This window comes from Saimiri boliviensis, chromosome 5 (genome assembly GCF_048565385.1).
Source record: "Saimiri boliviensis isolate mSaiBol1 chromosome 5, mSaiBol1.pri, whole genome shotgun sequence".
NCBI lineage: Eukaryota > Metazoa > Chordata > Mammalia > Primates > Cebidae > Saimiri > Saimiri boliviensis.
The window spans coordinates 73,919,756-73,933,945 of NC_133453.1; the positions used below are offsets into that span (position 1 = coordinate 73,919,756).

A 14,190-nucleotide genomic window follows, 5' to 3' on the forward strand; every position below is an offset into this window, starting at 1 on the left:
TTGAGTAAGGCCAGAAATAGCTGTGAGTGCTAGGACCCCAGTATGATAACAAAAGAAGACATTGATTGAGCCCCCACTGTTGTCATTTAGTCCTCTCAACGACCACATGAGAAAGATCATTATCATCTGTATCTCATTAGATGAGGAAATAAGAGCTCAGGATTAGTTAACTTGTCAGAGGTCCTATAGGTAGTCCCGAGTGGAATCAGGGTTTGATCCAAGACTGGTTATTTCCAAAGTCCGCATTCTGAGCCAGTCCTATGAAAAAATAATAGGGTTGAGGAGTTTTGTCAATACAACTATATGTATATATATTGCTAAGTTATCTATAGTCAGGGATGTGACATTTGTCCTCTGGAAGTGCTCAAAAATCTCCACATACTACTATATATGTAACAGGGCAAAGTGGGCATTTCTGAAAAGCCTAAAGATTTGAGCTACTAAAAAAATTTGGAGACTGTGATGAGATATTGTTTAAGGAAAGCTTTTTTTTTTTTTTTTTTTTTTTTTTTTTTGTCTAGAACGCTCAGCCACATAGCCAAACCCGTCATCCTAAAGTATGTCAAGGGACCGCTTCCTTTGGAGAACAGACCAACAATTCTCTCACCAGCTGACTCAAGACAGCTATAAAGGTTCTGAAGAGAATGTCAGGTAAGACCACTAGATAGAGGAAACAGGTCAGTGGAGGAATTAGAGCCAATTAGACCAGAAAGCAAGACAGCTCGAAGAAAACGTGGCTAAGGTTTCCTGACATTTGTAGAGCTGATACAGAGAAAAGGCAATGGAGAAAGAGGGATATTAGTTGGAAAAGGATTTGACTCAATAAATATGTGGAACATTGCACTGTTAATTCCAGTTATTTACTGCTGCTCTCTGGGTTGTCTTGCTCCTGGCCTTGTCATTCCTGGTGGGATGATTCCATGTGATGCATGTTGGCTAATGATATGTGGAAGCTCTAACGGCCAGTATACAATTCTCCAGGACCTCTTTTCCTCTGCCATGAGATTAGAAATGTCTCAGAGAGGGGCTTCGCCCTCAGCCAGGATCCCAGAGGGATAACAATGTATAGCATAGCCAAGCCGGTTTGATAGGCACATAATGTTAGAAAAAAAAATAATACTTCCACTGTGTTAGAGCTGACACTTTAGGGCTGTTTATTACTGCGGAACAGCTTAACTATCCTGACTGGTGAAATCAGAAAGCACTCTCTGTAGCTGAAGTTGTCTAACCATGGAAACGACTACTTGAAGAAATGTTAGGTTCCATGGACTGGAATTATTCCCATATAGCTATGAGACCACTATGGAGGATATTAAAGAAATAAAAAACATTGTGGAGAGATGTGGGTTGAAATCTTGGCTGAGTGGTTGGGCCTTAAGCTCTTTTCCATATCTGAGAGTCTACGCTGTATTAATGGGAGATAAAAGTTGGTACAAACTGAACAAGGCAAATTGTGTGCACCCATGCTGTCAACTCACTTGAAGAGGAGGAACACAGTGACATTAAGGTAGATTAATCTCAGTTTGTAGTTACTGAAACCTACACTTGTTTGAGAACAGGCTTCTGCAATGTAACTAAGAGGAGAGTTAAATATTTATATGGTTTGAGATTAACCATAAAAGACCTTCAGGGAAGGATTAGAACACAAGAATAGCTAGGGAGAGTGCAATTTGGTCGCTACCATGAGCCTTTCCCTAAAATGCTGCTAACTGTTAGTTGTGCAGTGCCAAGCCACACGCTTGGCCAGAGATCAGAGAAGACAGGGTCACAGGGTGGGATACCACCATTCCGTCGGATCCACAGTGCCCAGAGAAGTATGTGGGCAGTGTTCACTCTCTTCTCTCTCCTGTTTCCTGTTTATTCTCTTCATAATCTTGAGCTTTTACCCTTTCTTCCCTTTCATTCACTTCTCACCCTTACCTTCATCTCTAAACAATCTAATGTCTCATTATTTTTTGATCTGCCAGTGATCTGACCTTGTTCCCATCGATTCATCTACACAAATCACCAGTGAAAAAGCTAGGAAAAACCAGCTTTCCCTGGCGTTTTTACACCAGTGAAAAACGTGTAAAAACAAGGCAGAATTACAAAAGGAGGAAAGATTTTATTCAAAAAATGAATTAATCAGCATGTAGTGGTATGCATACTATGTGCAAGCATGGCTTGGGGGAAAAAGAGATCTTGTCCAAACTTCAGCTCTCCTGCTTATGCCCTGGGTGGCCTTGAATGAATTACTTAACCTCTCAGTTTTCTAACACTTAAGATGAGGCTAATAAATACCTAGCAGTGTTGTGAAGATCAGGTAAAGTACGTTACAGCATTATTACATAATAGGCACCAGATAAAAGGTTGACGTTATAGGTTACATAACATTTTAGTCCAATTTGGATCTGTATTCAGCACTTCTTATTCCAGCTTAAATGCATTAAAAGCTGGAACCATTTTCTGTTGGTATTTTTTCAGTGTCTACAATTTTGCTGGGCATAGGAATGTGTGATAAGTATTCTAATACATGGAATTGACTTCTGGGAATATTCTATATTATTGACTTCTGGGAATATGCGACATTATTTTTAACTTATAAATATATAATGGTCTAAATGTTTATGTTCCCCCAAATTCGTATGTTGAACACCTAACCTGTAGTGTGATGGTATTTGAATGTGGAACGTTTGTGGGGTGCTCAGGTTTAGATTCGGACATGAGGGTGAAGTCCTCATGATGGGATTAATGTCCTTGTGAGAAGAGAGGAGAAGCTAGAGAACTCTCTACCATGCAAGGACACAGCAAGGACAGTAAGTGGAGTGCTCTGCTCAGGAAATGAATTTGTTGGCACCTTGATCTCGAACTTCCCAATCTCCAGAACTGTGACAAAAAATTTCTATCATTTACACCACCTAGTTGATCATATTTTGCTATAGTAGCCTAAGCTGACCAAGAATATGTATATTTATAACCTCTAGTTTTGGGCTCGAATAGCACCTCTCATATTAGAAAAATTGAGTGAAATTTATGGATACTGCCCTAGTGTATAGAATTTGTAGTGTCAATGATTTTTCTTATGATATAGTCCTAGACATGAACAAGGGAACAGGCACAATCCCAGCCTTTAAGATTTTTACATTCCAAATAAACTAGGGCATTTAGGCAGATTCTTTCTGCCCCCTACCAAATATTCATTCCTCCATGTCCTTTGCTAATAGAATTCCAGATTTTATTTGAACTGTCGTTGTGCCTTTTCCTAGGCAATGTCTCACAATGGTGCCAAAAATGAGAATCTTGTTTTCTGCTTTTCTACTCTTTGAAATTTGTGGCCTTGAGATGTAAGGAGGAGTCGCTAAGAGAGCTTCTGGGAAAGCTTTTGCTTTTCTGACAAAAAGAGACAGATACAGCTGGCAGTGCCTCCCTCCATCCTGTCCTGGCTCGAGCACTCTAGTATTACAGGCCAGTAGCAGCTATTTTGTGACCCTGCTATGACACCCACAGGGAAGGAAACCCAACAGGTTAAAGACAGTGAACGGAAATATAAAAAGACAAGACAGTGATTGATCATATTGTTGAATAACTGAAACAAAGGCAGCAACCACTGACTTCTTGACTTTTTACATGAGAAAATAAACCTGTATTTAACTCACTGTGTTATATATTTCAAATCATAGCCAAATACATTGCCATTAACTATCAGATAGAAGGATAATGTATAGCAGAATTTCTGCTGCTGTGAAATTTCAGGACAGGTAAACGATAGGGTGAAATTATTTGCATAGAAACAATGAAAAAAGGAAGTTTTTCTGAGATGCTTTTTTCTTTCTTTTTTTTGTTGTTTGTTGTTGAGATGGAGTCTCACTGTGTCACCCAGTTTGGAGTGCAGTGGTGCAATCTTGGTTCACTGCAGCCTCCGCCTCCCGGGTTCAAGCAATTCTGCTGCCTCAGCTTCCCGAATAGCTGGGATTACAGGCGCCCACCACCATGCCTCGCTAATTTTTGTATTTTTAGTGGAGATGGGGTTTCACCATGTAGACCAGGCTGGCCTGGAACTCCTGAACTCAAGTGATCTGCTCACCTCAGCCTCCCAAAGTGCTGGGATTACAGGCATTACTGCACCAGCCCTGAAAAGCTTTTTCTATTATAAGAACACAATTTTTGTGAGCAAATATAATCTTCACCCTGCTAAGAAATGATCAGCAGAAAATAGCTTTCAGTGGTATTTTATAAAAAAAAAATTTTGATTTTCAATATTTAGAATATTTTTAAAGTAGATATATTAGGGAACATAAAACTTTACATTTTATTTTATTTTATTTATTTTTTATTGCATTTTAGGTTTTGGGGTTCATGTGAATAACATGCAAGATTGTTGCATAGGTATACACATATTTTAATCATGAAAGGAGAAGAAAAATATAATACATATATTTCAAAACATGAACAAGGAATGCTAGATGGATATGGCTACTGATGATGAAAGAAAGTAATTTTAGGGAAATTTTATATAGTAAATATTAGTTATGTGATGTTGGCAATTAACACATACAGTTTTTACCAGCTGTCACCGCATCTGTCAGTATAATGTGTTGTAATGCTTATAGGAAACTAAACATCATTATATTATATTTAAATTTTTTTTAAAAATTGGCTGTAGCCTGATTTCTTATTTATAACTAGTCACCCCCTTACCCTCATATCGGTTTATGTTCGCATGCTAATTTGATTGTTTTGGAACACAAGTTACCTTATTGCTAATTTCTACTGAGACATTTACCTCAGGATTAATTCAGTAATCTTCCATACTTTTTTAGTTCCATAAATCTCTGAGTTATCTTTAATACAGCAGGTCTTTCCTACAATTTATTTTCATGTAAGTGTTTGATTATAGTTGGGCAGTTTATATACACCTTTCTTGTTGACTTCTTTTACAATTGGCCTTTCTGTGTTTATAATATTTCTTTGGTCATTATGAAGTTTTCTGGATCAACACTTTGTGACTTCCTAGGCTCAGAGGGATCAGAGCCAAGTACAGATGTACCAAAGACATTTCTTTAATGTGTATATTTACCTAGTTACAGTAGCAGTTTGGATTGTGCAACTAATTGGTGTTTAAACTTGTTAGTCTTCTTGAATTTTGTCCCACAGAGTCATGACATAGAGTGATATTTATTAAATAATCAAATAGCAACCTTAATAGTGATTGAAATGAATTTTCTAAATTACCTTGAAATGATATTATAATCTAATGGTAATAGAATCTAAAATGATTCTAAAATAAAATGTTTACTTTAAAAAAAAAAAGGTAATAGGGGAAACATAAATCAAACCACCAGAGACTTTTCTACTCAGAGGCTGTGCTTCTGTTTCATGCAAGGTCATCACTTTCTTAGTCATAGTGAATATTGGCCTCTTTCTTCCCATCAGCCTGTAGTATCTGTGAGGGCAGGAAATGGATTGGTCTTGTTCACCTCAATATTCCCATCACCTATCACAGTGCCAAAAACATACTGACACTCCACAAATATTTTTTGAATGAATGATATCATTTCTTGCTTCAAAACTTCAATGGTTCCCCATTGTTTAATAACTTAGTACAAATTCATCAAAGAGTATGAAGAGTGCCCAGTCTGTAGGCACTTTTCATGCATGCCCTGTCCTAGCCCAACCAGAATAAAACAAGTCATACCTACAACAAACCTTAAACTTTTGGCTGTAAAGCATGCTTGGTGCAAAATCCTGATAATCCACTTCACTCTTCCCCAAAAGATTCACTTCACCTGCTTTATAAAGACTCTTTCTGTCACACTTAGCCAACAGGAGTTCTTGCCTCTGTGCATTGCCAGAATATGTTTCTTACGGCTATTGACATATTTTGCTTGTGATTATATGTATTTTTGTTCATATCTTATCCCCTCCCCCCCTACATTGCAAGCTCCTTGGGGAAAGGGTGAATGGGTCCTTACTTTACTTCCCATGGCATAGTATACACAGCAGGTATTTTATTCAGGCATGAGTGTATGCATCTTGTGCTTTTATATGTTTGGACCATCAGAGTTCATACATGTATGAAGAAAGGTACTAATGGAAGACATATCTTATTAGAGTTGCATGGTGTGGTAAGCACATAGCTTCTACATCAGCCTGCATGAGCTGAATCCTCACTTTGTTGCTCACTAGCTTTGTAACCTTGAGTAATTCACAAATATCTTCTAAAGCACAGTCTCCTCATCTGCAACATGATAGTAATATTACCTGTCTGAAAAGCTTTTGTACAAATTATGTAAAATTGTTGGTACATATAATAAGCAATCATCAATATTCCATTGATATTATTTGAGGTATGATTTTGATTTTAATGGTGGATGCTTTGTGATATTGCATTGCAGATTAGAGAGGCATCTCTGTGTTGAGTATCTCCCCATCAACAAAGTAATAACAACAGCCAAATAATTTAGGGCCCAATATATTTTGCTTAGAAAACTCAGAAAATTTTTGCAGTTCTCTATTTTATTTGCAGCAGAGACCTGTGATATGTTTCTTATCATAGTAATTAGTGTTCAATAATTTCTCATTAGGTTAATATCAATGATTGCTTATACATACACTGGGTTACTTATTTCGTACTAATAAAGCATATTAGTGAGTGCATTGCACCACTAAAAGGAACACATAGTGAAGTACCTAAGCCACTTTATGTTAACTGCAAGAAAGAGGCTTACAGATTTCTGATTCTCATGCAAGAGACCATCAGGGGCCCACACATTAAAAACAGAAGAGTGCAGGAGCTGGGAGGGTGCCACTCTAGGAACATTTTAAGATAATATTACCATTTGCTTGATTTTAATTCACATAATTTGGAGTTTTTATGACATTGGGAAGTTTTGAAAAGTAGAATATATACACAAAGAGAATATAAAAATCATTTTCTGGAACTTTGCAATGTGTTTCTTTTAAGGAACATCACATTCTTATAGGCCTTCACCAATTAAAGAAACTTTATTAGGTATAAATGAGAAGCATATGCTTCTGGTAGCATTGTACCCAAAAGGTTTTCGTTAAGTCAAGTCTGAACTTTTACAGCATTTGAAATATACTCAGTTGGGCAGCTAGTGGGTCCTCTTCAACTTAAAGGGGTAATTGTTATAAGAGAAAAATGTACAATGAGTTACAGAGTAGACAGAAACATCTTAAACTCTTTTTCAGTGTTCCAATTCTGCTGATTTTGTGGAGTTATAGGTGAAGAAGTATGGTCTATCCCTAAATTTGGTTTCTTGCATAACACATTATTTTGAATGTCACCAGTCAGCTCTTGGACTTCTTTAGAAGACCAAAGACCAAGATTGAAAATAGAGTGAATGCATATTTTAGTCCTATAAATGAAGACATCAGAAGTGTAATAGAAGGCAAATGAAAGATAAATACATTTGCTTTTCCATCTGTTAAGACACAACTAAAACATTCTTTCCATTTTTTCCTTAATATTTTGTTTCCTGGCAACAAATGACAAAAATTCCCAATCAACCACATTTTTCACAATTTTTGGTTTTCTAAAAAGGCAGCACTAACACTGTTATTTAGATTTTTACTATATAAAATCATTTTCAGAAAAAGTTACATATACATACATATATAATCAAATGATATATCTATATATCATGTATGTGTGTGAGCCTGTGTGTGTGTGTGTGATAAATTAGTAAAGAAGCATGCCATTAGAACCATAAGGATGTGTTATATAAGCACTTTGGAAAATAATTGGCATTATCTGGTAAATTTGCTACTACCCAGCAATTTCACTCTTAGCTGTTTTTCCAAGAGAAGCTCTTTCACATGCTCTTTAACCAGAAGGAGAGTATAAGAATGTTCTTAGCACTATTTGCAATCTCTCTCACACATGCACCTGGAGATTTTTCAAATGTTCATCAAGAGCAGAACGGATTAACAATACAGTGTGAAAATTAATTAATTACACCTATATGCAATAACATATATGAATCTCATCTACCTCATTTTGGGCAAAAATACCAAGTAACAAAATAATATACATACATTTCATTCTTATACAAAGTTGTAAAAAGTATGAAATTAACCAGTATTTTGTTTAGGCATATGCAGCAAAACTCTAAAGGAAAATAAGAAAATGACTGAACACAAAATTCAAAATTAGGAGGGGATAGAACCTGAGATGGTTCCATGGTAGATACAAAAATACTATTTTTTTTTAAAGTAAGTAGTAGGTACATAGTTGTCTAATGTATTATGATTCCTCATATATTGCATGTATTTAGTAAATGTTCCTTTGAAACTACTCAATATTTGAATAAAATAGTATAAAACAAAAGATGCTAATAATTATTGCCATTATTCTATCTAAGTAAAATATTTTAAAAGTAATATAATCCTTCAGTCTTTCGTAACTCATCCATTTGTGTGTGGTCTGGAACATTATTTCCTGATTTCTATGATATTACGGCAGTGTTTAATTGCTGTTTAAAAAAAGATAAGATGGCAAAACTGGTAAGTCCAGTTTATTGTGGTCTGTAAAGCTGCAAAAAGCCAAATTCCATTAAACAAACTGACAGGCTGTCTCAGGTCTATTGTGTTTCACAATATGTAGAAATGAAAAGTTACTGTGAAATAACTTTTATAATAGAGATTTTATAAAATACTTTATGAGGATTCTCTTCTTATTTTGGTTGACCTTTTCATGAATTAGTTTCCTATACTTTTAGAATGACTCCTTAAATGCCTCTGAAATTCCATACATCTAGTGGTTTGTATGTATTTCAATACAATTGAATGATAAAACTTACAGTTCTACTTTTGGTATTAGTTAAATTTATTGTATCTTCTCATTTAACATTTTTGCTTCTGTCAAGAAATTGCTTTAGCTAAGAATTATTGGTCCAAAAGTCTTTAACTCTCAACTAAAGTTTATGGAGAGACTTAAAAGAGAGACCTATTTTTACATTAATGTATCAATTTGGAAGTATTTTATTTATTTTGTCTAGTTATAATTTAATAGACCAAATTATACTATTAAATATGAAGAATTACTTTGGATCATTTTCTGTTTTAAAAATAACACATACAGCTGGGTGTGGTAGGTTCACACATGTAATTCCAGCACTTTGGGAGGCCAAGGCGGGCAGATTGCTTGAGGTAAGGAGTTTGAGACCAGCCTGGGCAGCATTTAGTAGAAACTCCATCTGTACTAAAAATACAAAAATTAGCCAGGCATGGTGGCTACTTGGGAGGCAGAGGTTGCCATGAGTCAAGATCGCACCACTGCACTCCAGCTTGGGCAACGGAGTGAGACTCTGTCTCAAAATAAATAAATAAATAATAAATAAATAAATAAAAATACCACAGACCAAGTTATTATATAATTATACCAAAATTGTAACAATAAAATTTTTGGAGAAACTTCATTATATTTAAGGTTATAAAGTACCCAAATGAACAATGTTTCTATTGTTAAGTGAAGCATTGTTGTCAACCCCATTTTGTAATCCCTTTTTTCTCTGAGTTATCTAGAGTTTCCCGTGTTCCTTAACATTTTGATTTCAGCAGTCAGTGTGTTTGCTTTTTGGTATGACACTCTGTTTCATAGAATATTATATTTGAAGGAATCTCTGTATGAAGTGAAATGAACAATTTTGGCTTTATTATATTTGAAAATTTGTAAAATTTATACTTGAAAACCCTTTAGACCCTTATATGAACGGAGCAGAAACTGGGAAAGTAGAAATTGATGAATGCCGAATGGCAAGCTAACAATGACGTATCATTCACCCTTGGATTCAAGGTAAAATTATTTCACAAGTTCTGTGATATAGTTTCTAGAGCATGGGTTTTTGAGTCTGGCAGACCTGATTTTACATTCCAGCTCTTTAGCTATGCATGTTGGAGCTTATCACTGAGGTCTCCTCACCTGAAGTTTTACGTAGGGTTTTCTGGAGACTGAATGAGATAATGTAGGAATAATTCCTGACACAGAGTTAATACTCAATAAATGTCCTCCCGGCTCCCACATCCCAGCTCAAAGTGGGGAGTAAGATTTTCTCAGTGTAAGAATGTCAGGCCACTGCAAAGGACAACAAGCTACTTCCTTATCATCCAAAGCACTTTCCAGTGTTTTATGTGCAATAAACCACAGAACTCTGGACCCCTGCCCTGTTGTCTCCTCCCACACACTTCATAGATGTTTTCCTATGTACCTCTTGTATCCTTGGGGTTTAGGACAAGGGAGAGAAATAGTTGTCTCAGGGAATCGAAAAACTTACAGTAAAGGAAGGAGATGAAAATTAACAAGCATCATCATCATCATCATCATCATCATCATCAGAAAAAGCTTATATAAAACATAAGTTGTGAGCAACATGCTTCCTACATGAAATTGCAAAATGATAGAAAAATGATAGAAAACCTACTTTTAAAATGCTATCATGTAGTTTTCTAAGGTAAAAAAACAAATGAGAAACCTTCTGAGGCAGAACATTCTGCAGGTATTTCCTTCACACTGATTTTGTGCTTATCACCGTGGAAGGCTTTATAGTGGGTGCCAGTTTCTGAAGACAGAATTAGGTATATAAGAAACTTAATCTAACACTATATTCCTATGTCTCTACCCAAGGTTAATTTCTCTCTCAAATCCCTGTTACGCTATGTGGCAATAACTAATCTCGGTAAAACCAGGGACTTTTCCTGTGTCACTAGAAATGCAGACATAGTGCATGGGTCCTATCTAGCATAAGATATGGGATGGGAGTGGTAGAATACATTGGTATGAGAAAATTGGTATTAGGCCATCGCAGGTATCCAGGCTTTCATGTTCTGACACTAAATCCTGGTTCCAATGTCAGCGGCTGAAGACAATGGGCCCTTTGATTATGGTCTACACAGTTAATTTTTGTTTTCTATTATTACACAAGGTTTAAGTTTTACCAGTTCATTGTGTTTCATCTAATATAAGGACCTTTAAAAGTAAAGGACCAGATAGTAAACGTTTTAGACTTTGTGCACCATATGATCTCTGTCACAACTACTCAGCTCTGCTATTGCAGTGTCAATCAGCCATAGGCAATAGGAAATATATGGATGTGCCTCTCTTCCAGTAAAAAATAAGTTACAAAAACGTGGATCTAAACAATTCTCATCGGCACTGAAAACCTTTTTTGGGCTCTCTGCATTTCCTGGGACACATGAGAGCTGCAGGACTCCCTAAGGCCTGTCTGCCTCAGGACTCCCTTTAAAAATGTTTTCTATTCCTACTCAACATTGGGCAAGGAAAAATCCTGGGGTCTTACCAATCTCCACAGTAGGGCCCATGAGCCTAGCTTCACTTTTGCTGTGCGTCCTCTCACCAGTCTCGTTTCAAAAGTCAAGACTCATTACTAACCATCTTACTCTATGTGAATAGGGGTCTATGTAGTTGTGCAATATGGTATTCCAGCATGGCGAGAGGCCACTGGGCTTTTCTCAGGTACATTGCCAATGCCCACCCCTGTCCCACCATCTTACCCCCAGTCTCTTCTCCTTTCTCCATTCTGCACCAATATAATCAAGATTTGAGGTGGAAATAGAAAACTGGTTCACACTGAGAACATATTCTTCGAATATATGGTCTTTGGCATAGTTTTGTACAGAGTTCTTCAAGGCTTAGATTTCTAAAATTCCAATACATTCAAGCATTTGCATCTCAAAAGCTTTCTCTGTATGAGTAGGAAGAGTACAAAGGATGTACAAATGCAGAAAAAAAAAAGGTGCTTATGTTCATGTTAAGAGACCAAACTTAGGTGAAACAGTTAAAGAAAACACTATTTCAAAACTTACTGACTTAAGACAACAACAAATTAATATCTCTCATGATTCTGTGGGTCAATCAGGTGCTGCTTCTGCTGGTATTTGCTTTAGGTCCATCACCAGGTTGCATTGAGCTGGCAGGTGGCTGGGGCCTATGCTTAGTTAGAGCATCTGAGAAGCTGCGCCTCCTTCCACATGGCCTTTCACCCCAGACTTCTTCATGGCATGGTAGTCTCAAGGGAATAATTCAAGGAAGTAAAAGCAGAAGGTGAAAAATCTCTTTAAGACCTAGACCTGGAAGTCGTGCAATGTCACTTCCACCATATTTGATTGGTCAAAGCAAGTTGCACAGCTACTCTAGATTAAAAGGTGAAGAAATGGACTTTACCCTTGATGAAAAAAGCAGCAAGTCACATTCTAAAATGATGTGTCTACTGGAGAGGGAGAAATTTGTAGCTGTGTTTTACAATTCATCACCAGCGCATGAGCAAAGTTGTAACTAAAGGCAAACTTTTCATTTGTTCAGCCTGTTGGTCATCTGAAGGTAGCAGTTGGCTATGAGAAGATGGGGTTGATATCTGATTGGACACTATATTGTGTAGGTTGTGCCCTACATAAAAGGTATTCTTTAAAAGTAAAAGTAGCGCTGAAATGTAGACTAGGTTCCATTCAGCCAACTGGATGTCTTGAAGCAGATTTGCTTCTACCAGGAAGAAGGGGTCATTCACTTGCCAAGCTAGGTACCCGTGGGCTTCTCTCTGACCAATAATGATGTTCTCTCATTCATGCAAAACACTGTTTAGGCCAGTAGAGGCTCGGCTGAATATCAGCTTTCTGTGAATCAAATACATCCTGGATCTTCATGAAGGCTATGATTTTTACTAGAAAGTTTAGGTAGGTATGCCAAATCTGCACAGAGTTCACAGTGGAAAGAGAAGGAGAGAAAAAGAAATTGGATGTTGCTCCTGGTTTACCTCCTCCACTCTCCTTACATTCTAAAAAGTGAAGCCACTTCCTTAGATTTTGGGGGGAATATAACCCTAAAGATTCTCCTTGGGTCTTCAGAAGATGTCCCACATGAATGACCTTTTCTTCTTTGCCTTCTACTCTTCCCCTGCCCACCTTAAAAAAAATTTTTATAAGCCCTTTAACCCCTTCCCTACTACAATATCCCCATTCTCACTCCCTTTTTATATGTTATCTATTAACTCTTCCAATAGAAACAAACCTCCTTCTCTTGCAATGACTGAACTTTTTGTAGGCAGCCCCAAATGCCAGAGCCTGTCAGAGACTCCTGTCCCTGAAACTTTGCAGAGAGGAGAAGAGGAATATGACCTTAGGGTCTATTGACTTACTTGTAAAAGGAGAATTGGCACGTTCTCTGTGATTGGATGTAGGGATTAGAAAAGAGTATGGCGATGGGATTCTACCTTGGGCAGCAAATGCCTTTTCTCCTGGTAAATTAAAGATAAAATATATAAAGATACAGAAAAAGTATAATTCCATTCAAACTTCCCCTTCCGACATGCAGAAAAATTATTTCTCATTTTAACTTAATTACAATAATGCTATTCCTTTTGGATTATTACCTCAAACCTAATGTGCTAAAAGAGCATCCTCATCCTCTATGGCTTGAGTTCCTTAACAAATTATCATAACTTATCTGGAAACAAACTATATCAAACTCAGCTAGCATCTCTCTGCAACTCTCCCTTTGTGTTACTGTAGTCAGGAGGGAGGTGAGGGCCAAAGGAGGAAGGAAATTTACTTTATGCCAATGCATTGGAATTAAGAAATATCAAGGTGGTTTGAACTGATCCAGGAGGCTTGTATCTGTCTGTTCTTATGCTGCTAATAAAGACATACCCAAGACTGGGGAACTTATAAAGGAAAGAGGTTTAATTGACTCACAGTTCCACATGGCTGGGGAAGCCTCACAATCATGGCAGAAGGGGAATGAGGAACAAAGTCACAACTTACATGGTGGCAGACAAGAAGAGCTTGTGCAGGGGAACTCGAATTTTTAAAACCATCAGATCTCATGAGACTTATTCACTATCCCTACAGCAGTATGAGGGAAACCATCCCCATGATTCAATTATCTCCACCTGGCCCTGCCCTTGACATGTGGAGATAATTACAATCCAAGGAGAGATTTGGGTGGGGACAAGCTAAATCATATCAAGACTTCATGGAAGACTACGGTCTTCAGTTGGGCTGGAGGGGATTTGGAAAGGGGGAAGAAAATCATATTAGAAGATACAAAGATTTTCACAGGTGGGAAACTGAATGTGATATGATCAGAGGAAAATAAGAGATCTGAGTTTTTTTTAAATAAATGGGGTATTCTATTTTTATATTTCTAAAATTATAAGGTTTTCATAGAAAAAAGCATTC

At 37.0% G+C, this 14,190-nt stretch overlaps 1 protein-coding gene across 2 annotated transcripts in view; it reads left to right on the top strand.

Annotated features, from left to right (window-relative positions):
• The window catches only part of GALNT3 (polypeptide N-acetylgalactosaminyltransferase 3), a 120,173-nt gene that overhangs the window by 54,719 nt on the left and 51,264 nt on the right, over positions 1-14,190 (top strand). For both annotated transcript variants that reach the window (XM_074399560.1, XM_074399561.1), the window contains one exon: positions 522-651. The gene's annotated coding sequence lies outside the window, so the exon portion shown is untranslated. The remainder of the gene's footprint in view (positions 1-521; positions 652-14,190) is intronic.